Genomic DNA, 25168 nt, shown 5'->3' with positions numbered 1-25168 from the left:
ATTTCCTTGCGCTGCTGATTTCGCCATGCTGGCCACATGACCCAGAAACTGTTTGCGGACAAATGGCAGCTCCCTCTGCCTATAGAGCGAGATGAGCACCACAAGCCCAGAGTCATCTGCGACTGGACCTAATGGTCAGGGGTACCTTTACCTTTTTTACTTCTCGTGTGATCTAAGGTTAAACATTCACATGTTAGCTAGCAGAAAACAAGAATAGTTAATTATCAACTGAGTTAAGACAGGTGCGCCCAAGGTGTAACTGAAGCACCTTTTGGAGTGCTGCTATCCTGGATGCCCCTGTGCACTAAATAAGGCACCGCCCATTGAAAACCAGCTCCTCACCTAGTATTACCTGGTATCCCAAGGTTCAGACCCCGTGCTAAAGAGTGAATCTGAAAGATCAGGGTGTGGAGCCCAATGAAATAAAGGCAAAGCATAAGGAGGCTTAGAAGGACCTGGCTCATTTGCCCCCTTGGGTGTCTCCCCACACCCCACAATTTTATCCCTTCCCTTAGAGTCCCTAAGAAGAAGGCTAAAGAACTATGAAACCTCTGGCCAAATCATGGGACCTGGGTGGCAACCCTATCCTCACCAGAAAAAAGGAACTTAGAGAAGTGTGGCACCCTAGCTATTTTAAATGACATTATTTCTCTAATATAGCAAAGAAAGTGTGTTATACAAGCAAACCCGGAAGCCTCCCTTTGATGCATTACATGATGGGGGGGGTGGAGCAATCCAAACTTGGCCATTCAAAGTTACTCACGGCCTAAGAAACAGTCAGTAGCAATTAGAAACTGCAGACATCAGTGTGTTTCCCACTGATTCCAGAACTTCACATAAAAATTAGTTTGCCAGAATTGAAAGATGTCTGGTGGTGCACTTGGTGTGCGCTGTGATAAACAGAGGCAGCCTTTACGGTGCCCTTAGCCTGGTTTCAATTCTTCAAGGGGGGAAAGAAAAAGAAAAACAATAAGCAGGTAATGCATTTGTTGCTAGCCTTGAAGTCTTTCCTTGAGTGCAGCTGATATTAATGCATTAAAAGATGTGTTCTAGGGGCATGTGTCTCATTTTTTCCTTGTCCCTCTTCCTTCACTAAGCCAGGCTTGTGATGAATCTGCTGCTTGCAGGTGGCCCCAGCATTAATTGCAACAACCCTCAGTCCCCATAGAAATAACCACACTGAACCGCCGTGTGTCTTACAGTACTTTCTTTTTTATTTTCAATTGAAGAGATCCGGCATGTATTAAAAGCATTTACAACATAGTTTTATGTGGCTCTGGCACTCCAGAGCCACATGGTATACATGTTAAAGTGAGTGACATCATAGGCATGTGCAAATGAAACTTCTGCCACCAAGAGCTGAAAGTTAACCAGATCCAAAGTAAGATAAATACTGGCATTTTAGTCCCAATGGTTCTAGACAGACCTTTTGGCAGAAAAAATGCGCAATGCCTATTGGTTTATCTACCTTTGATGGAAAGTGCCCAAAGTCAGGAGATAGCAAGAAAATGAAGATTTCCAAAATTGTCAGCTGGAATACTTTGTGTTTGAAAATAAAGTTTTATTTCAAGCATGCAGTTTCCCGCCCACATTCTAAAGTGGTATGATCCAACTGATCATGCAGCTTAGCATTATGAATTTGAAGGTAGCATTGCAAATCTATGTGGAGTGTCACAAATGTGGGGTTGCTCCGGCCCAAGATCAGGAGTAAATTGAATGTCAAAATTACAAGAGTCGCATTGTTTCCTGGTACATAATGCTTGTTGTTGCTGCTGCTGCTGCTTTTATATTGAACATATTAGGGGGCGGAGAGAGAGAGAGAGAGATTTATAGAAAATATTTGTTAAGGGCAGATTGTTGGTGAATTAACATTATTCTTTTGGTTTCCCAGAGCAATGAAAACCAGACATCTGGGTCTTCTGCAAAACTCTTATTGAATCTCCTTCATTTCCAAGGTCTAAACAAAAATGATGCATCTTCAATTTGCTTTCTCATTCAATAAAAATTCTTGTTTTTAAAAATGCAACTTTTGATTTAAAAACTGAAACGAAATTTTACATCAGCCCTGGAGCAAATATCACCAATAAACCACCTTGCTTCTGTAATTAAAATAATATGAAAACACTGTCTTCCATTAGTAGGGGGGTCAATTCTGGAAATACCTGTCACTCTCATAATTTTTAAAAATAGGACCTGAACTCACCCACCTCATTAATCTAAAGCCTCTGCAAATGTATCTTTATTTACCTTATGAGTCGGGCAGGCGTATTTAATCAAGAAAAGGAGAGACTATAAATAAACTGTGTGCTTTAAAGGTCAAGTTTATATGGTTGTGCAATCGCTTACAAAATGATGTGTTTATGCATGTAAATAACTGATTCCTTGGCCAGGACATAAAAACTGCATGTGAGTGTGCCACCAGCAAATCAATACTTCTCAGGTTGAATCAAGAAGCCAGTCAAATTAAAATATTAGGTTCTTCCAGCAGCAGAATTAGGTGGGCATATGTGGAGTGAGAGGTGAGCTGAAAGGGATATTTTAAACAAAAGAAAAAATAAAATAAAAATTCCTCCCAGTAGTACCTTAGGGACCAACTAAGTTTGTTATTGGTATGAGCTTTCGTGTGCGTGTGCACATCTTTAAAATATATATATTAAAATATTTTTATCCCATCTTTCAGTTCTCCAAACCAACATGGCTACAGGATCCAAGGATTTAAATTAAGATGATTTAAGTCACTTTTGAGGCCAAAAGCAGGATAAAAAAAATTAAATAAATCATCATTTAAGTCAGCAAGAAAAAAGGATGATTTAAATAATTGATTTTTCAGTCAAGTTTCCCACAAATCGGACCACAAACCTTGCTAATTTACAACTACATGGAGTATTACATCCACTGCTGTTTCATTTTTGCAACCAAGGAATGACTGGTACCCATTACAGTTACTGAATTAAAGTATGGGAGTATAGGAACCTGATCACTGGGCAGTTTGTTTTCTCTTTTCCCCTTGGTCTCTCCCCCCCCCCCCCGGGCAATGTTTCTCCTTTCTGCTTCTTATCCTGTGTTTCCCTCAGATTCTGAACAAAGCTTTCACCTCTTTCATGGTGTTAAATTTGAAATGAGAGGGAACAGAACTGGGTGTCATCTACCTACTGATGGAACCATAGACCAGCAGAATGTTTCATGTGGATGTTAAACAGCATGGGATGCATGAGAGACCCCTATGGTATCTCCCAAGTCAAAAGCCAATGAGTTGGCGGGACAATCCGACAGTATCTCCTACCTTCCAGGAAGGACCAGAGAATAGGAGGAGCATAGCTATGCAAATTAGAGTAATTCTTTCTAAATTTGCACCTGTGGCTATAAATTAGCACATGCACATTTCATGCACCTATTTCTCTTCTGTCCTCTTTTGCTAATGCATTTCTTCTTCTTTTTGACAATGTCTGTGTGCAACTTCCCTTAGCTGTGTTCTTCGTTCTTCAATGCAGCCCCCAACAGTCCTTCAACACTGTCTGGAATCCTAAAGTTGAAGCACAGCTGTTCAGCTTTAGTTAAAATGCAGTGGTTGCTTTGAATATTGCTGCAACTGCTGAGCTATCATAAGGAAATGGCTTTTCACTCTTTGCTGTAGCATAACGGCATACAGAAAATACATACCTACTGTGTAGCAAAAAATAAATCAGTTGGATTTTCTGGAGAGTAATTAGGACTTTGAGGAAAACAGAATTCACGAACAGCACTTCTTACATTTCTTAGTTCAGGGGCTCTAACTGGGGCAGCTGGCAGGTAAAGTTGTGTTTGTTTCAAAAAGCAGCTCACTAGAATACTAAACAGATACACGGATGGAAGATATGCACAGGCATCGTACTCATTAATGCCTTATGTTTTGCAATGCTCTGGCAGTCCACACAGAGAGGAACTGAGACTGTTACGAACCAACCCAAACCTTGCAATCCTTGCAGGAGGCCCTTCTTCATGTGCCTCCTCCGTGAGATGCCGGGGGGGGGGCGCAACATGAGAGTGGGCCTTTTCTGCAGGGGCCTTTTAAACTGGGGAGGGTTTGCTTGTTGTTGTTATTTTTGTGCTTTACTAAGCCACCCTGTGCTGCAGAAATGAAACAAACAAACAAACAATGTTTTGATGTTTAACAAGAGTTTGAGTGAGTAGGAGAATGTTCCTGTAAAGTTCATTGCATGGACAGGTGGAGTCCCCCAAACCCCAGGCGACCCGCGAGCAGAATAAAGACTCAAGACAACGTGCTATGGGATTAAAATTGGCCACAACTTTATTAAAATTCAGATGTAGGGAGGCATTGGGCGTTTATCCTTCCCAGTCCCCAGCCAGGGATCTGGGAGACTTCAGGGTTATCCAGAATGTGTGGGGATTGGGCTGGCTCTGGAGAACATATGTTCAAGCAGAGAGCCAGCCCCCCATTTTGCCGCCACTGGAGGGGAGAGCAATGACAACCTCTCAGCATATGGCCAATGCCTCCCTCCAAGACCTCTTTAACAGGGAACCCTGGTATCACCACTGCAAAGCGGGCGTGGGTCACCACTTCAGCCCCCCCCATTTAGAAAGATAGACTAAAGGATTCCGCCCAAGGCCTGAAACCGCCAAAGTTGTGACGTTTTGCTACAGGAAAGGCAAAACCTGCCATTGCAGGAAAATTCCTTTCCAGCCCTTCAACAGCGACCCTGACGTAGCAGCGCCTGTGTACCTGTGGAGAAGAGGTTAATCTGCAAAAGAAGATTTGACTGAGGGAGGGCAGGGTGGGAGAAGCTCTGGAGCCGACTGCCGCTTCACAGGTAAGCTTCACCTTCTGTTGTGTGGGCAGGGTGGTCCCTCCCCCTACCTGGCCAATCCCCTGGCAACGCCTCCGCAGGAGGGATTGGGTGATTAACTGAGGTAGGTGGAGACCCCAGGTATCCTGCCTGGGGAGGGTGAAGCCAGCCCAAACTACCAGGAGCCGCACTGGGATCCAGGGGGCTGCGCATGACCACACAAAAGTTGCCCCCCCCATTTGATGTGGGGAGCGGCCATTTGCATATTCATTGTCCCTAATCAAGAAGTGGGGACGGGTCATAACTAATTGTTAGAGCCGCTTTCCATGTCTCAAGTTAAGTGTCTGGCATTTCTGGTCTGAAATCCTGGGGAGCCTCTTCCAGTCAGTTTAGGCAATACTAAGCTAGATTGTGTGGGATATTTCAAATGCAGTCAAAACCAGCAATTCATGTTTTTGCTAGACAGGTGCATGAAAGGAGATGAAGTTTCTTGTAAGTTTTCTAGAAAGGACTCTTCTGTGAGAGACACACCCACTGTGCCCTAAAAGGGGGAATGCCCCTTCCGCCCTTAGAAGGAGGGGGGTTGCAGTAATAGTCCCCTGGCACTATTGGCCGATCTCTGGGCGCGGTGCCCTGCCCGACTGGCCAACCGGCTCGGTCGGCAAGGGCGTGCCCACTGCATTTAAGTGGGCCCGCGGCCAGAGCTCGGCCTCTTCTCTTCACTACCCAGCTGACCCGATTTTTCCCTGCCCCCCCCCTTTTAGGCTAGGTTTCTTCTCAACCTTGCTATGGACCGCGGTTGGTCGCCGTTGAGGGGCCTGGTAGGAATTTTCCCACTTGGCAAATTGGCTCCGCCTGGTGGTTTTCACCTACCTCGTAGCAATTCGTCACAACTTTGGTTTTGGCGGTTAGGCATTGGATTATCTCGGGAAGGCTAGAAGGTGGGGGGGAGGTTGGGCCATCACCTCCCCCAAATGCTGAAGGGTGCTTCGCTAAAGGAGTCCGGGGGGCGTGCCCATGTCCAGAGCCATGGAAGGTGAGGGCCTAAGGCACGCCCCATATCGGTGATCACAGGGTGAGATCCTAGCTGATGTGCAGCAGCAGGGCTCACCCATCTGTGGTTATCCCTTCCCGGACTGCCAGTGCGACGTACTGGAGTCGGATATAGCTAGTTAGGTCCAATGCCTAATGCCAATACCGCTCAACATCTGTTACCAATAAAGTTGTGGCCTTTTCTTGCCCATTTAACCATATTCATGGTGTCTTGTGTCTTATTTATCATGGGAGGGGACGGGATATAGACATGCAAAGGGGTAGCTGTATATATTGATTTTATCTGCCTGGGCACATTCTCTCTCTCTCTCTCTCTCCCCCTCTCCCTGTTCTGCCAGCAGTTGTGAGAATATCTGCTAGTCTCAGCTCCAAGCTCAGAAGCACGTCTTTGCAACTCAATTACCATTTTAAGCCTGCCTGAACAAAGGTGTTGTAGCTGTTCCTTGCACAGGCAAGTCCATATGCTTCTTAGCACTATTCAGATGTTACCTTGGGGGCCACCTCTTTCCACCCCACCCTGCCCAAGGTCCTTGCTGTGCTGTGTCCCATCGACGGTGGGAGCACATGTGAGTGGAGCAGGAGAAAGGGCTTTCTCAGTGACTGCACCTAGATTATGGAACATCTTTCCCCATCACTTTTCAAATCATTTTTAAAGACAGTCTCTTTCCCCCAACAAGCTTTTGTTGCAGGTGACAGTTACGTTTTTGTGCTTGGTTTAAACAGCTGTTTCTTTCTCCACTTTGTTGTTTAAATTTGTTTTTATTAAATTGCAATTTTGACTGTTAGGAGTTGTGCTTTTGCATAGCGCAAGGGTGGGATATAAATGTTTTAATTAAATACACAAATGTTTTAAGTATAAAATTTAAAGTTCTTGACTAAATTGTGGGTTCTGAATTAATTGCAGTTGAATAGATTTTGTTCTTCTATTTCCTATAGAAATTTTGTAGAAACGACAGAGCTGCTGGGGGGGGGGAGAAAAGGAAGAAGAAAGCAATTTGTAGAAGAGCTGTCCGAAAAAGTTGCCAAAGAAAAATATGCACAGTCTTAAATATATTGATGTGGGCTGTGGGGGTCAGCACAAAGCAGGAGGAAATCAACTCATTAAGATGAATAATTCAACTCTCCAGCCTTCCTCAGCCATGTTGTTTTTTATTCTCTGAATTGCCTGTCCACGAGTCTGAAATTTTGTCCAAGACTGAGCATCAGTAAATTATTGGTAATTAAAATTGCTGCAGTGGAACCCAGGGGCTGAAGGTCGGAGAGCCTGACATGCTGGATCCTGGCAGAACAGAGATCATCAGATCTTTTATTAAACACCTGCTTCTGGGATTTGTACAATTTTACCTACATTATCTGGCAAGATGTTCTGAACAGCAGGGGTACTGCAGATTTGATTCAACAGTAAATTATGGTCAATTAACCAACAGCTATTTATACTGCATAAACTCTGTCTAATGACAGAAGGAGGTAGAACTGCTTTTTTTTCGTTTTCGTTTTCGTTTTTTGCTTTTAGCTTATGTGTTTCTTGAAATGATACCTAAACTGTATGTTTCTTAACCTTTGATGCACAATTGCTTTTTTGGTTAGCCATTTCTTAACAAGAGGATATACTTACATATACATCTTCCTATATACATAATAATGAAAGGCTGTCATCGCACAGCCCCGACTGTAAGATTTAAGATGCTCTGAGGCTTATAGTGTGGTGACCCTCTCCATTTCTAATTCATTTCCATATGCAATTATTATTGGCAGTGCCTTGTGTTGCCAATAAGTCATAGAATCATGGATTCATAAAATTGTAGAGTTGGAAGGGACCCCAAAGGTCATGACTAGTCCAACCCCCAGGTATCTCAGCTAAAGCATCCATGACCAATGGCCATCCAACCTCTGATTAAAAACCATTTCCTGTTTGGTTAGAGCATGACAACCCTATTCTCTGAACCTAGTAAGGGGCCTCAGCAACTTTAAGGGAAGGGCTAGAAGTGGGGCCAAAGCCACGTCAGCATGTTCAGAATAGCTGGAGAGGGGCATGTGCGCAGGAGAAGCAGCACCGAGAGCTGCTGGGCAGGGAGGAAGAAGCCAAGGAGGAAGAATCGCCCAATGACCTGCCTGCCATCCTGTTGGCTATTTATACATCACCCCTCACATACAGACTGTGAAGAGCTGGCACTTATAACCTGCCTCAAACTCAACTGTGGGTGGAGATGGTGGGACTTCCTCCTCCTCCTCCTCCTGCGAGGTGGCCCAGAAGGGCAGCAGAATACAACCCTGGCCTCAGCAGAGCCCAGCCTGAGGCAGGAGCCCCCCCCCCATTCAAGGGACTAAGTGCAAAGCCATTGCTGGAGCAGCGACACCTGGGACCAGATGGGGGTGCAAAGGTGGGGAGGAGAGCTGGAGACCTCTGGGGGATAAAGACTGTAAAGGCTCTCAAGGAGGGGAGGCGACCCCCTCGCTGCCCACCCCAGGTGCCCAGAGAGAGCGGCTGCATGCGTCCGTCAATCTCTCTTCCCTCCAAAGGTGGTGGCAATATGGTGGGTGGGGCCAGAGTGGTAGGCCCAGCAGATGCGCCAGGATGCGGAGGACGGGAAGCCAACAGCAGCTGAAGCGGGACAGAAAGCCTCAGTGGCACACACAAGCAGAAAACTGAAGAAAAATCTGAGTTGCCATACGTGTGGGAAATTTCGGACATCTCTTAAAATTCAAAAATTCCCCCTGGTTGCCATTTTAGGCATCTGATTTCCATATATGTCCAGAATTTTCCAGACTTATGGCAACTCTATCCTTTTCCATTGATTATTCTGAAAATTAGCTTTCCCTTTCCTATTGTGACAGTGTAAAGTATTTGCCTTCTTGAATATAATTTGTTAAGCTCTTGCTAATCTCTAAACAAGAGGCTAATTTTCAACGCAATTAAGTCTGGTGTAAATATTATTAAGTACAGCAAGTGCATTTTGGAATTCAAGATTTATTAGACCAGAAGGGGGCAGTGTGGATAATACAATAGAACTGAAATTATGTTGCTTAATGGTAAGATTTGCCAGGTGCTCACCGTGCTCCACATGCAACAAAAAAGCAACACAAGGCATCTCCTACTATGGTGGCAGTAGTCCATATATTATATTACATTTCTCTATTATCCTACTCTTGGGAATCCAGTAGGTTTCAATCTAATTTAGGATGATAAATGTCTCTTTAAAACTAATGTGGAAAGATTATGTTGAGTAATACAAACTACAAAGGAGCATGGTCAACATTTCATATGTATATAGTTTTTATTCTATTAGCGTTTAATTGTACTTTAGTGATGGACTTTTCTATGATTTTAGAAGTTCCTTTTTTCAATCTTTAAGCAGCCTTGAGTCCTGTCAGGAAAAAAAGTGGAAAATAAATCAACAAATAATAGAAGGGGAACCTTTTTCCCTAGCCTAAAATATACACAACTTGCCTCCTCTCTTTATTACCATGTGTTTATGCATGGAAACAGTCAAAACATTCCAAGGAGCTTTATAAAATATCAAGTTATCAAATGATGCAAGATGACAACTTGTTCAGCTGTCTAACAGTTTATTGGATTCAAGGCTGGTGCAAGACATTATGCCGCCTGAAGAAGAACTGACACCAGTTCATGTGCTGCTCCTGTGCATGGTCCTCTTCTTTCTCCACCCTTCCTCCTCCTCCTCCTCCTCCTCCTCCTCCGTCTAATGTTCTTCCTGCTGCATTAGCAGCAGGAATCTCCAGGGTCACCCTCTGCCCATCCATTACTCCTCTTGGTTCAGTGGCAGTCCATGTTCAGATGGGGTGAGAAGCTGTGGGATGGAAGAGTGTTTAATGTGGTAAAAAGCACTTTTTAAGGCTGCAATCCTATACTATCTTACTTCAGAGTAATCCCATTGAACGCAGTGGACTTACTTCTGAGTGGACCGGTATAGGATTTCTATCTTTGTAAAATTATTGAAGGTGTTTGCTTTAGTTAATGCTTTGCCAGCAGAAGATAACTCTACAATTCTATGGTTATACGTGGTGCTTTTTTCTGGGGGGACAAAGGGGTACACATACCCCTAAACATATTGTGAATCTAAGTTTGGCCTCATTGAGGGGCAGTATTTCAATATGAGTAGGAAAAGGAGAGTACCCCTAAACATTTTTTTTAACGAAAAAAGCACTGGTTGTATGATTCTAAATCAATGCAGATTAACTTCTTCTTTCCTTAGAATTTGAAACATCTGTCAAAATAGGAATGCTTGTATGGTGCTATAGATGTGACCTGCAGGCCCAAGTCAATGGTGATTTACATGGTAATGTGTGCAAGCAGCAAGGTACTGTAAACTGCCACATTTTGATATATGTTGCTGGGCCAAATTTATCTGTGCCACTGAAGGTTGTGAGAGATTCACTCATTTTAACCAGGTCTGCCTTTGGCTTTGTAGTGTAGGACATCTGTCTCCTATATTAACCACCTATTACGTTCAGCTTATTATTGCTGCATTTGCCCAAGTGTCCACAACACACCTTTGTTATTCTAGACACCTGTTTGCTCCATGGTTTTGCCATTTTCTAACACAAATTTAGAAAAGTGAACAACCACACTGGAAAGAGTATCTGCTTCTCTGGAAACCATTTGCTATTATGATTGGGCGTACATTATCTCCACCAGAATTCTCAAGACTTTTTGTTTTCCATGCCATTTCATAGTTTGGTGGCAAGGGACATGCAAAAGATCCAGGTTCAGTTGCCAGCATATTCAGCCAAAAGGGGCAGGTAGTATTTGGAGCACATAATACTGGATACAGGACAAAATTATGAATAATTTGTAAGTCAGGGTGTCTGAAAAACCCCCTGAGAATTTTTGTTACTCGGGTTCCTTTGATGTTTTCTCAGATGTTTTGTCATACCAAGGACCTCTAGACTTGCATTTTGCTTTTCTGTAGAGCATATTAATCCTCTGAGGAATGTTAGCAACATTTTTGCATTCCCTGAAATTCCTTAGACATTTTGCCCAAGCAGGAAACTCTACAGGTTCTGATGGAACTTGACAAACAGCCTGCTACTTAGGGAATTTTGCCTTGCAGTAATTCAGGAATAAAGAGTCCTCATTCTAAGCAGCATGGTGAGAATATAAAATAGGTTGAGATGAAATGGAACATATAGGGAGAATATTGTAACTCTTTATTAAGATGCTGCAAAGTGCTCTTTAAAAAAAGCATTGGAATAGTGATCTTGATCATCCGTCAGCTTCCACATTAATTCTTTCCATCATCAAATGCTTCTTTCATCCAGAAACAGCAGCAAATGAACAAAATTAGACAGGGAATTTAATATTGGTGTAGCAAAAGGGGATAAGATACTGACCTACGAATCTGGAAAAAGTCTCTAGTTTTCAGACACAGTTTCCATTGGCATTATGGAAATAATATGGGGATAATATGTATCGAACACTTGAAAGCACTATGTTAATTCTGTTATTAATAATAACTTACCACGCCTCTTTAGCTAATCATGAAACCTGCTTATGTATCCGTGTAGTTTAAGTGCTGTAGGGGCCTCTCATAAAGCAGGGAGGAATGATCGGGAAACCATAATCTAATATTTGCTCTTTAGTAGTTTTTTTTAAAGAGATTAAATAACGTTCAGAAATGTATAACCAATAATAAAATTGATTCACATAACTGTGTATGATCTTTCCCAGGCATCCCCAAACTCGGCCCTCCAGCTATTTTGGGACTACAACTCCCATCATCCCTAGCTAACAGGACTAGTGGTCAGGGATGATGAGAATTGCAGTCCCAAAACAGCTGGAGGGCCGAATTTGGGGATGCCTGGTCTTTCCTGATGTGTCAGTTTGCCATATGTCTGGGAAATCCCAGACATGTCCTATTTTGGGGGGCTTACATGCCCATCCGGGGGGATTTTTTAACAAATTATAGCAATTGTCCAGGTTTGGGGCAGGGGGTTGTTTCTGTTGTTGTTGTTGTTGTTGTTGTTTGTTTGTTTGTTTTACTTAATTTATTTGTGCATGGGTGGCTCAGGTTCAGGCTCTGGCATTGCTGGCCGGGGGCGAGCAGGTGATCACCCCAGAAAAGCTTAACAACTTTTTTGTCCAGATTTTTACCTCTTGAAATATGGCAACCCTACTTACGTGCTTTGAATGATAGGTGACTCACCTTTTCGTACCAATGAATTTTGCATTTGATTTGGTCATAAAGGAAAACAGAGGGTTAATTGAAACAAAATATGTCTCATGGGAATAGTATGTACTTGCAAGGGCATTTGGTTGCTTTTTGAAAAATCCTTTTGCTCCCCAACCTCAGATTATGTAACCTGGGCTGATCCCAGTCCTACCTTACCTCCAGGTCGATCAGGTTAGGCACTGGCCAAGGGTCCCAGGAGCTCAGAAGCCCCTCACTGGCCTGACTCAGCTGTGCTGCCACTTCCCACCTTTCCCTCTGGGCCCCCAGACAGTCCTTTTGAATGGGAGGCAAGTTCAGCTTCTGCCTGCAGGGGCTGCCCTCTATCTTAACTTACCCAAAATTCAAATCATAGATCTGTAGGCCAAGGCATTGCATTTTGCATCCAAAAGTATCACTGCTACTTTCCCACTGCTGCAACAGCCACCGGGGGCTGCAGGCTGGCAGAGAGAGCAAAGAGGGCTGCTGCTGCTGCTCTGGTGATGACAGATGGAAAAATATACTGTGTGGCTGCACTGGGGGACTTGTCTCTGTGTGCCAGGGCCCCATCTCTGAGGCCGCTGTGCAATCTGGTGCTGGTCCCGTTTATCTCCTTATATCTTCCACACTGACCATGCCCATATAGTTAGCTGTTGCACATGATTCAGCAATTGCTGGTCTGGTCAATGACTAGATGGGAAGCTCTGTCACCTTCCATTCCAGGATGCAAGAAAGATGGGCTGTAAATGGACTGTACGAATTTCTACTATTTTAGCATCATTTTCAGGTGGAGGGGGAGAGGAAAATGTGTTGAAGACTAATAGGAAAGGAGTAGTCAGAATAAATTTGACCTGGGCAGCTGGCAGAATTGTTAAGTGTTGGTCAAAGGGCTCAAAAGTTTGACTCCTCTGCTTTAGTCACCTGGAGTTACCTGCTATATATGCACTTTATTGTATCATTCTTTGTGCAGCTAGCACAGTGCTGCCCACCTCACCAGGACAGGAGCGGGAAGGTCCTTGTGAGGGATGCAGCCTGGGTTCAGGCGCTTCAGCGCCAGGGCAGAATAGCACAGGAGCAGAGCCTGCATGTTGTTGCACAGAAGCCTTTGTCTGAACTGTGGGACACACGGAAGCCCCTCCCTGCACAGAGCAGGGTTGGTGAAGAGTCCCGGAGAGAGTCCCAAGGTCTGGATAAGGAGGGCTGGAATGTCCCCTGGCCTGAAAGAGCTAGTTCTGGCCACTTCAGGGCAGGGGGTGGGTGGAATTAATGAAGATGGGGAAAGGGTTAGATCTAAAACCAAGGATATGGCTCTACACAGGGGATTCTCAACAGGGTCCCAGCATCCCGGGCACTCTGTTGCACTATACAGTGGCATAGTGTTGGGGGCTGTAGCCCCAGGCACATTTGGGGGGGGGAATGCAACCAGGCGCCCCATGACAGTCTCCCTCATTGAGGGAAGCCATGCCCAGCCCAGCCTTCGGGACTGGAGCATTGGCCACAGCAGCTCCTCCTCCTTAAGGCTGCCCCTAGGCCGGCTGAGAGGGAGGGTCAGGCCTGAGCTGGGTTGGAAGCAGCAGAGAGGAGGAGAGGCAGCTGCTGCTTCACTGCCCCTCTCCTCTGCTGGGCTCCGGCGAGTGAGTGTGCCCCCCGGGCTGACTGGAAGGGCGCGTGCCTCCACACACGAGGAGGATGCAATAGGCAGTCGCGCTTCCAATCAGAGCAATGCCTAGCCTTCTCTGTGGGATCTCACTTTCAGTGCTGAAAAAGTCTCGTGATCTGAAGTGGTACAGTCCAGGCAAATTTTAAAATCAAGTGATGTGTTGTTTGCATGGACTGGTCTTCAGAGGTTCAATAAGCAACTCAGACTGTGTTTGTTTTCCGAGCTTCACAGATGCAACCTCTGAGCAGATAAATGCATGGACTGAGGCATAGCTGACGCTTACTGAAATAAGTATTCTCTGGTTGTATTGAGATTCATGTGCTTCCTATTGAAACTGTTGATACTTATAGAAGCTAAACCACCATGGACTGTGTTAAAAATGTATCTCTCTATCCATAACCAATTCTGTTATGCCCTAAAGCACAGAAAACAAGCTGTGTAACATAATATTGCACATTGTAGAGGCCTTAACACAACATGCTGAGACAGAAGGATGAGTTAAGGAACTGTTTATGTCTCAAAGTTATACTTCTGATTATGGGGATGTAGTGTGAGGCATGCTGTTTTCTGATAGAACTTATGTGCATTTAACTGTGGTGTGGCAGGTGGAAATTCAACACATGCAGTCTTGCTCATCATAGAGATGCGGCGATGAGCAATACTTTATCTGCTGAATTTATTCTTAACATACACGTGGTATACAATTTATCATGCAGTTGCTGAAGGAACAGAAGCCCAGTTTCTCGAGGGAATAGGGGGTTTGGCTGGGAGAGGAGGCATCCCTGAAATATAATGAAGGGAGAAAACACAGTCCAACCAACATACCTTCAAATGATGTGTTAACATGGGTATTACTCAGGGAGGAAAAAAAAATTAACGTCTAGAAGCTTCCATCCTGTTTCTGAGATGCCGATGAATTTTGCTGCTTGCCATTATTGGATTCTGTAACAAATCCAGGCCCGTGTTCTGTACTTTCTGTCCTCCTCTGCCGAAGAGATGGAGCGGCAGAAGCCTGTTTTATTTTTGTCTTTCTTACTATGTGTTTTTCATGAAGAGTAATGATTTTGGGAGGAAGAAGCAAGGGGAGCAGTGGTCGGAGGTGTGTTTTTGTGTTTAAAATCATTTAAGAGCACAGGTGTTATCTGCAATAATGGATAAGTACTGATGAAATAATCAAATTTTCTTCTGTGGGCTGAGCAGGTTAGGCTGTAAACATTTTTTTTAAAAGCAAAACCAAAGCTACTCTGGTACAAAATTTTATTAGTGCTGATTTCTGCCTGCCATAAATAATCAAGTGAAAGTTAAACACCTTAGAGCAAAATTGATTTCAGTGGAAGTGTCACACAAGTGTTTGCTTTGTGTTATACATTGTTGAGAATGCGGATTATTACAGGCTTCTTGGGAGTAAACCACTATAAATGTAAAGGGATTTACTTGAATGCAAACATAAGTAGGCCCATCTCTCATTGAAACTGGGGGGGCTTAAAATGTGCTGCATTTTGGCTGACTCATGCCCATTTTTATTGTTTTAGTCTTAAGACACCTGGACTTCATCTCTGCAGTTGCTAAACATTTTATTCAATAAATGAATATTAGCCTTCTAAAAACACAAAAATTGTTTTCATAACAAAGTGGAAGTAAATCTGTCTGTGTATAAGGAAAAACAATCCTCCCAAACACTTACATTCCACTGTATAATGTACAGCAATAATTTCTCCCAGTCTAATGTTAGATTGTCTCGGAGGAACTTGAATATGAAAGTCAATGCAATCTGGTCTTTAATCATCTCATGTGCCTAGTTTACACAACGTATTAAATCAAATTTGCTATTTTCCTTTCTTGAAGATTTCCGAACCCATGCAGAAGTGACAAGGCAGGTGCAGAGGTTGCAAATCTTGTGGGTTAAACCTGTTCCCTAAAGACCAGTAACTGTTTTGGCCTACTAGATGACATTTTTAGGGGGGGGGACAATGTCCCTGAAGTCAAATATTTCCATCAGCCTTCTCTTACTATGGGTATAGCATTTAGGCAGCATCTGCATTGTCCCCCATCTTCTCCCCCTCTATTTTTTGGTATTAATAAGTTGATTTCTCTGGGCCTATGAAGTAGAAAAGAAACAGGAGGCTTGGGCACATGCAGTGGCCCATATCAGGGATTGATGGATTAATCGAGTTTCAGTCCACTTCCGTTCTGAATATGTTGATACATAAATCAGTTCCAGACTGTTTCCACATTAATCTGTTGTGGTGGTGGTGGTGGTTTGGGGGGGGGGATCAGCATTAAAAATTGTAACTAAATGCATCCTTTGAATCTATTTTCTTAGAAAATGCAGGTATCTAAATGTATTCTCTCTCCAAGTACTCATTTCTAAATGTATGTTATTTTAAAATGTACATTTTCATTCACATCTTCGTGTATTCTTTGAGGCAATAACTCTATCAATAATTCAGAAAAGTGCAAAATCTGATTTTCTCTGGCCTGTGACAGTTCATACCATAGTATTTTTTAACCCTTTAAGGTGCTACAGAACTCTTTGTTGGCACCAGATGTGCCAGACGACTTCTAGTAAGTTGAAGTACTACTGGCCTAAATCAAGTTCCCCCCAAAATTCAGCTCTCCATTTGTTTCATGCAGAAGAGGCACATTATCAGCAGATCTGCAGAACCCAAAGGTTTGCAATGTTCAGAAACATTTTGGAAAATAAAACTCTAAAGGAGGTGGAGTGTGGACCTAAAATAGCCCAATGAGGATTAAGCATGCTCAGTTTCCACAAAGTGCCAACTCACTGGTGGAGGGAGGTGGAAAATAGGAAACTAGAAGGAAGGGAAGGGAATAAAGTATAATTGAAGAGGATTTAATCCTGAACAGGAGCATTCCACACTGCAACATTTAGGTCCCATTGTATGGTCTCTGTTGTCAAAACATACATTTTTCAGTATAAGATTCTGACTAAAAATAAAATGCCACAGGTAGCCTAGGACTAGAAAATATAATGTGATTCTGCAGGAATATGGGGGAAAGGGGGGAATATGCAGTTGGAGGAGCTTTTTGATAGTGTGGAGCACCTACAATCCTGTCAGTGGCTGAGGAGAAAGATCTAGGTGTCTCCTTCCCACTCCCAGCTCTTGAGGCTTCAAGGTGCTGAAAGATGATCAGATATGCAAGTGTTTCTCTGAAAGCAAAGTGGTGATTGAGCCTGTGGAAAACATGTCAGATTGCTTAATGGAGCAGAAACTGGTTTGCAATTTCAGAAATGCCATGAATATGCTGCCCTCTCTGTTCCAGCTAGAGAGATAAAAATAGCAATTGCAGGCATATTGACTTAACTGTTTCATTATTTGAAAGTTGTGGTGTAAACACCAGCAGTTCCCAGAATCCGCACGTTTAGCCTTGTATATTTATTACAGTCATTTCTTTGTGAATGGTTGTATCTGCCCTTATTTTGATAAGTTGTCCTTGGTTCTCACATAGCTCAGGCTGGCAGAGGCAGAGCGATACTGTTTTGCATGAGGACTAAGATGAGTGGGGATCCATCCTCAGGCCCTGGGGAACAAAGGCAGCCTTCATGGCCTCTATATGTGGCCCCCCAAAGCCCCCATTCACTCTGCTGTCTGTGGCTGACACCAAGTACCCAGTTGCAAAGTACATTTCTTGAGAAATCTTTGTGTGAAGAAAGTAGGGAGGGAGGATGAATATTCAAGCCCCTGATACCCAAACCCTGAGTACCAGTCTCCTGAATTGCAATGGGATCTTGAATAACTGAGATGCCAGGTAGTTGTGCCACCACTCATGTTAGTCCCCCAACCTGAGCCAAGGGAAACTCAGAGATAAGCAGTCTGCTCTCTGTCTCTTGAGCCCCAAGCCTACAAATTACTCAGTTGCAAAGCACCAGATTCAGAACGAAGCTTCTTTCACACCAGGGGCAAATGCAATATTTTGCTAAAGAGGTTATAAACACTAACCTAAGAGCCCATTACCAATAAAATGACAATTAAGAAAAAGGCTAACAGTGTAAAGATACATTTGGGAATTCAAGTACAGAATGGAAAATAACAAAGATGGCTTGACTCACACTAATATTAGCCACTAGAATCACGGATCCTATTAAATCAGCAAGCTGCATCCAGGCACACACAGATGTCGCAGCCCACAATCTCCACCAAAATGGAGGCAAAGGCCAGGGACCCCTTTTATATGAAAAGGCCTGGGTGCAGAAGGGCAGGTGTTGGTTAGCTAGCCAGGCAAGGCTGGCCCAAGGCATTTTGGCACCGGAGGCAAACCACAAAATGGGCCCCACCTCACTGCCAGGGAAGAAGGGGTGAGTGAAGATCTATACCAGGGACAAGAGGGGAACGAAGATACATAGCGGGTCTGCTGCCCCTGTGGATCCTGTCACCTGAGGTAGTCACCTCATCAGGGCACACTTCCCAGCCCTAGAGACTATGTAGTCACTCAGTTAACTTCTGCACCGTGATAGTGACCTTGACAGCATCTTGCATTAGACACTCCCAAGTGGCAAGAGGAAACAAGGTAACAGAACTTTCCCCTCAGAGAACACCGTACTCGGAATTCTGAGTAAAAAGCTATTTTAAAACTGAGTCAAAAAGAGAAAGTGGGGGTTCTTTACACTTAGAAATTGCATGAAGAATGCATGGAGGGGGAGCAGTTCTGAAAGGTCACAAGAAGTTTTAAAATGCCTAACAAGATCTAAGAGAGGAAAATCAGGTTTGGAAAGTGCAGTGTTTTTCACAAAAATATATTAACTTGCTCTGAAATTCTAATAAGGAGCATACAGCGCAGGAGACACCTCACAGTGGCATATTATAGAGGACTTTTCTGGAGCAAGAATGACAGATAATCTAGTACCAGCAATTGAGAATAGAATAAGCATATTTAATATGCCCGAGTGTCTGCAGATTTTCAAGTCTTGTCAGTCATGCAAAAAGTTACTTTATTTCTTTATTTTTTGCTGTGAAAACTTTTATTAGGTTATGCATCATTTGAGGCTGGTTCTCTGCCAAGTGTCCCTGCTTTTCTGCATTCAGGATGGGACAACAGAAATTAGAAACTACAGTTGTCACTGAAAAAAACATTCCAAGCAAATTTAAGGGTTCTTCCTGTTAAGTATAATTGTTTAATTCGCACTGAAATGGAGCATGCCTGTATATTACTCAAGGCTTTAACATGGGGGTTTTCCATGGGGCTATATTGAGGCCAAGAATAGGACTCTGAGCTCTAAATGGGTTGATCATTAACTGTTGTTATTCTCTAGCAGCTGATACATGGGTGGTTTAATTTTAGATCACATGGGAGGCTATTTAATTGCAAATTCACCATCTTGGAATGGTCATTGTTCCCAGGCTGTGTGGGAGGAAGATGCCCTACGGGAGCTCAGCAGCCTTCAGGGCTGGAATGCAGGCTAATGGAGTCTCTGTGTGAAAGAACTATATTTGGTCAGCTGTGATTATGTTATCTTTTATTTCTAAGATGAATCTGTGCTGGACTTGCACAATATATTATATGGAATTCTTTGGATGTATTTTTGATGTTTTTGTTCTGTTTTGAAGAACGTTCTGCCAGTAAAGTTTTGAACCATCTAATGGGTCTAGACAATGTTTCATTCCAAAAGAAATCAGCTTTTTAAAATATATATAACAAAAATAATGAAAATAAAAAACAAACAAACAAACAAACAAACAACAACAACAAGCAGCTGAAAATAAACTTGAGATGATTTGTTTAATCTCTTGACACTTTTAAAATGTGAATTTATGTTGCTGAGAACTTTGATCGACTGATTTAGCAAACCCCCCCCCCCTCAAAAAAGGACATGCTTTTTTACAATTAGTTTGCCCTGTTTCATTCAGTGCTGGCCAGTCTCTTGCCAACTAGCTTAAATTTTCAGCAGTTAACAGCCAGTCAAATTTGGAGAACTACTAGCAAGTTAAAGTTTTCTGCTGTGCCATTTCTCTCTCTTTGCCAACAACTGACATCCAGATAATTTGCTTCAACGGTGTATTTCGTTAGAGCCAAGCACAGATACCATCCTGCACAGAGAAACAAACATGTTTATCTGCCCAGCTGGAACTGGTGGCAATGATTTTTCTTCCCAATGGCTCAAGCACCATTTCCTCCCTCAGAAGGACAGCCATGAGGGCAGACACCTACCAAGATAGCCACTTATTATTTAAAGTAGATAAATGATTGAACAAAAATTAAATGGCGTCCTGTTGCAAAAGATGCCGGCAGCGCTAAAGCGTCATTGAAAATCAGAGGATTTCAGTTCTGGCAAGATCAGATCTGTCCTCATTTATTCGTTTGAGAAGTGGCTGGCCTGTTTGTCCTATGTAGAATCCAGAAGGGCATCGCTGGCAGAAGATGGCACACATCACGCTGGAAGATGAGCAGCGTCTCTCTCTCCGTCACCCTGTTCTAGCCACTCCATTCTTTTCCTCACTGAAACCTGGGTTCTCTCTTTCTCCACCACCAGTCGTTCAGGATCAGTTTATCGTTCTCATCAGACGAGCCTTACCAAGTCAGGGAACGACCTGAGATGCCCCTGCAGATGATCTCTGTGTTTGAGCTGGATGTAAATATAATGAATAGATAAATTATAAAACAGAAATGTAACTTCTCCCTAGCTCAGTTGTTATTTAGTGTAAAATGTGTGTGTTTAAAAAACTCTTCCAACTTTGAATTAAAAAAAAAATCTACTACGCAGCTGGAGACTGAAGAACTTGCGCCTGGGATGGTGAAATGTGCATCTTGTAGTGACCCATGTGGGACCAGGGCCTGTAGATGTGTTCGGGTTGCACGGTGGAAGCTTACATACTAAGCATTTCATTTTTAATTTTTAATCCACCATTATTTTACACATTATGCCACCCACCCAGAGATGTATTCATTTTTAAATGAACTGGCAGTGGTTCACTTTTCAGCTGGCAAGTTTAAGTACCATATTGCTGTGAATTGGCCCTGAGCACCTGTTACTTCTGTTGATAAAATGAGTAAAACTTGCTTCTATGTAAAACCTCAGCTGCGCTTGCCTGCTTTAGTCAAGTCCAACATTTGCTCACCCAACTTTTAAAATTTGCCATACAGGAAATGGGGAAGGTGGAACCTCTTCTGGGATTAAAAACCACTCAGAACTATATATATCCAGTGAGTTGCATATTTCTAATTTGCATTGTTTTAAGCATCTGCTTCAATCTCTTCCTTGATTTCTGGGAACCTAAAAAAGTGCTTAAATTGATTCATTTTTGCCCATCCTTTGCTAAATTGGATAAAAATAGATTTTAAACTTTAAATTAACGTAAAATAATACCAGCAACATATTTATACAACTGTAACCCATCTTGATTTTTTCCCCTGCTAGTCAAGAAATATCTTCCACCCAAGCTGTAAGTTAAACTATTTGTTTTCTAGGAAATTCCAAGTGTGTGAAATCGCCGCTTTCTGGTGCTTTGGCAGACAGGAGGCTTGAAGAAACAGAATGACTCATTTTTTAATAAAATGAAATATTTTTTATTGATTTTACAAATACAAAGTATAAACAAACAAACTAGTATTTACACACACACACACACACACACACACACACACACACACACATATATATATTCCCCAAATCTTGGGACTCCCCCCGCCCCCATGGAGTCTCAGTTTAAGCATCTACAGCTGCATATTCATCCATACTCCAAATTTTATAACAAACCTTATTATCTATAGTAATTTTTACACTACAAGTGAATTAAAATCCTTCTCTTGTTTCCACAGTGGTCCCCTAAATAAATATCATTTAGTCCACCCTGCACAGATGTGTTTCTCTTGTGGATCACTTCTCAGAATATTCTACTCCTTTCGATTAAAATTTTAAAATAAATATCAGCTCCAATGCTTCACTTGCCAGTTCTCAAACATAAAAGCAGGTTGCAATTTTCCAACTAGTTGCTTGCTTTATTTATTTATTTATTTATTCATACAGACCCCGGCTTTTCCCCTGACGGGACTCAAGCTAGTTTACATGTAAAAATGAGATCTGCTAAAACGTAGAAAAAAACAGTTGTTAAAAAGTTTTGAGTAAAGTCTAGATTCTTGCTCTGCAGGAAAAACTGACACAACAAAGCAACTTAGTAGACACACAATCAAGTCTGTACCTTAATTCCCCCAGCTGAAATAGTAAGCCTCAAAATGCCCATTTTTTGACTCATTATCTTCCAATTCATTAATTTAAAAACATAGTTTGAATATTTTATTTGTTTTTGGATGCAGCTTTTAACTAACCCTTTTCTACGATCTTCATATATGGATTTTTAAACTTTTGTAATTCAGACTGTGTGAAATATTGTACTTGAGGGATACGTGTTTTTCTGTGAAGGAGTTGGGGATTCTTTACCCTTCCTCTTTTTTCCTGTGTACTTTAAAAGTAATAAAAGTTAATAATATTTCCTCTTAGATACCTGTTTTGAAAAGCTGGACCCCATTTGCTTCATACCTGGATCTCTTTTCTTGTAACTCTAATTCTTGAATGTAAATTTATATTCCAAGAATCCAAAGCAGACGGGAAACTCCTCAAAAGTCAAGCCAGTTTATCTTGTTTCCTTTCAGCAAATTGCTTTTGGATCATATTGCTCCCTTGGTTTCTATTTTCACATCAAGTCCTGAAATTCTTTCAAACAATAGTACATTTTCTCATTGCACAGTGACTTGTTTAATAGGGATGATTAAATCTGGTAGGATTAATGTTTTCCCTTCCTCCAAGTCTCTTGGAATTTTTTTCCTCATTTTGAAAATAAAAAGCTACATGGATTATTTTTCTTGCTCTTAAAAAAAAAAGATGGGGTAACCACAAGGGTAATCACAGTAAAAAGCGTGTTCAGTCGGGAACCAATATTGGGATCCCCAAAGCCAGTATCTTTCAGAATCACCATCATATTCATACTCATAATCATATGCTACCCATTTTACTAGGTTACCCCAGCAACTCTGGGCAGCTTCCAGCAGAATATAAAAGACATGACAAAACACCACACATTAAAAACTTAGCGCTACAGGGCTGTGTTCAGATGTCTTCTGATAGTCAGATAATTGTTTATTTCCTTGACATCTGATGGGAGGGTATTCCACAGGGCGGGCACCACTACTGAGAAGGCCCTCTGCCTGGTTGCCTACAATTTCACTTCTTGCAGTGAGGGAACCTCCAGATTATTCTAGGCTTCATTCATGACCTGTTAAATTATGCCATTCTCCACAACCCACTTTATTGATCCATGCCTGACCCTAAAGAGTCTCCCACCTGCCTGCTGGGTCCACCTAGGGGAAATTTTAGAAATGGTTTTATAGGGTGGTATACAACCAAGTCTTACTCAGAGTAGATTCATTGGAATTAATAAGCATGACTGAGTTAGGTCCATTAATTTCAGCAGGTCAACTCTTGAGTAAAACCTGGTTGTATACCACCCTATAAAACCATTTCTAAAATTATACAGTTATTATTGTTGACAGGGTCAAATGCATTAGGCAAAAACTTTTCCTAGCATGTATAACATCCTAGAAATTTGCCTGTGCAGTTGCTGTGTGTTACAAAAAGGCCCTGTAACCAATCATTCCAGAAAAAGGAGAGGAAAAGATTGCCAACTATCTCCTCCCCAACAGCAAGCAGGTATGACAGGAGATGTCTTCTGTGTCCGTAAGGAATGTGTAATCATAATAAAATAAGCGAAACACTTAACAGCTTTCCCATTATACACTTTTCATTTGCAAGAGAAGATGTAGAAGAACCATGAGCTGTGATGCTCAAATAACATATCACACGGACTAGAAGTTATTCTTTGTTTCCTTCTGAAATAAAATCTTTTGTTTATCATTTTAATTAGGGTTCCAAATTATTAATATTTATGCAGATTTTACAAAGCTTGATGAAAGGTCCTTACAGCATAATGCAATTAAGTTCCAGATGATTAGGCAATTATAAATAAATGAGGTTTTTTCCATGAGAATAATGCACTCAGATAAACTGGTTTGTGGAACAAATGTGATAAAAGGAATGTGATGGGAAAGTTGGATATTTATCATACGAACTTCATCTGCCCTTAGAACTTGGAAGGAAATTTTAGCAGCATGTTCACACTCCTTATTGATTTTTATGCTGTGGGGAGGGGGTTGGTGAAGGGAGAGATGGGAGATAAAAAGCGAATTATCAGCCAATTTGTTTCTTCTCAAAGTCAATTATGTACAATAAGCTAAAAGACATCTTCATGTTTAATTAAAGCTTAGTAGTGAGTAAATCCATGCCTTTTAATTTTCAAACATTTCAATTCAACCAATGATTTTAATGGGCATTTAAAAACATGCTCTTTTATTTAAAGAGGTTACTGGGGGAGGACAAGCTCTTTGAAAGAATTCTAAAAGTCCTTTGTCATGTTGCTTTTGCAACCCTCAGGAAGGGCACCTCCAATGGCCTGCTCATGCCAGTTCCACGCTGGCCTCGCTGTTGGACCCAAGAATCAGGATCTGTGGGACTTTGGATCCACCAGATCCAAAGCTGCCAGAGCCCCTCCTGCACCGTGGAACTTAAAAAAAGGAATCAAGGTCATTCAATATTTTGTTGCTAACGTGGTAAATTTCTCTGGAAGTGAAAGATTGCATCCAGCAAGGTGACTAATTATGGTGTCTCCATTTGGTTTTGAATGGCTCCAACAGCAGACACTTCACTTTTTGCCTTGTGATGAGGAATATTGATCCTGAAATTTGAAATGTTTCCTAATGGTTACTTTAAGTCCCATTTGGCAGCTGAAGCATTTTAGGAACAATTTGCAGACTTTATTATTCCATTATTGTGCAGTTTTATTTGTCAGGCTTTAACTTTAAAAGTTGAGAAGAGCTCATAATCCTTTCATCCATTCTCTTTGGGCTGCTAACTCTGTCCTGATAATATTTGGAACAGCTCTGTGAAGTCTGAAAATTGATGTACTCTCACAAAAACAGTTAGACCAAATGTGTTTTGTATGCCGCTTCTCTGCAGAAATCGAGCTTCAGGAGTCATGTGTGGCTGCATCTGCACTTGTAGCTAAACCGTCGCTTCATGCTTCGTGGGCCAGCCCAAATCAGCCTCAGCAAAGCATTGGCCTTGCACAGCGCAGCCTCCTCTCCTGCCACCTGGCCAAGAGGAAGACACTGGCAGACTTTAGTAAGTTTCATAAGAAGCCAACTCCAAACCCTGGGTTATGAATCTTGCCTGTTACGTAGTTTGTTTTAAGTCAGGATCCCTAGTTTGAACACAATAAACCTGGATTCTGTTAAAAGTAAAAGTAAACCTGTTTTTAGATTCAGGTAGGTAGCTGTGTTGGTCTGACACAGTCAAGATACATACATACATACATACATATATATATATATATATATATATATATATACACACACACACACACACACACACACACACACGTGGTTTAAACCCGTTAAATTAACGGGCGCTAGAACATATGTGGAGGGGGCTGCAGCAA

The 25168-nt window shown here is 42.2% G+C and overlaps 1 protein-coding gene across 1 annotated transcript in view; it reads left to right on the top strand.

Moving 5' to 3' along the window:
* Nucleotides 1-25168, top strand: part of CNTNAP2 (contactin associated protein 2) — a 936385-nt gene that overhangs the window by 133458 nt on the left and 777759 nt on the right. The window lies entirely within an intron of this gene.

Source organism: Lacerta agilis, chromosome 12 (genome assembly GCF_009819535.1).
Source record: "Lacerta agilis isolate rLacAgi1 chromosome 12, rLacAgi1.pri, whole genome shotgun sequence".
NCBI classification, from domain to species: Eukaryota; Metazoa; Chordata; class Lepidosauria; order Squamata; family Lacertidae; genus Lacerta; species Lacerta agilis.
This window is presented reverse-complemented; position numbering and strand designations above follow the sequence as displayed.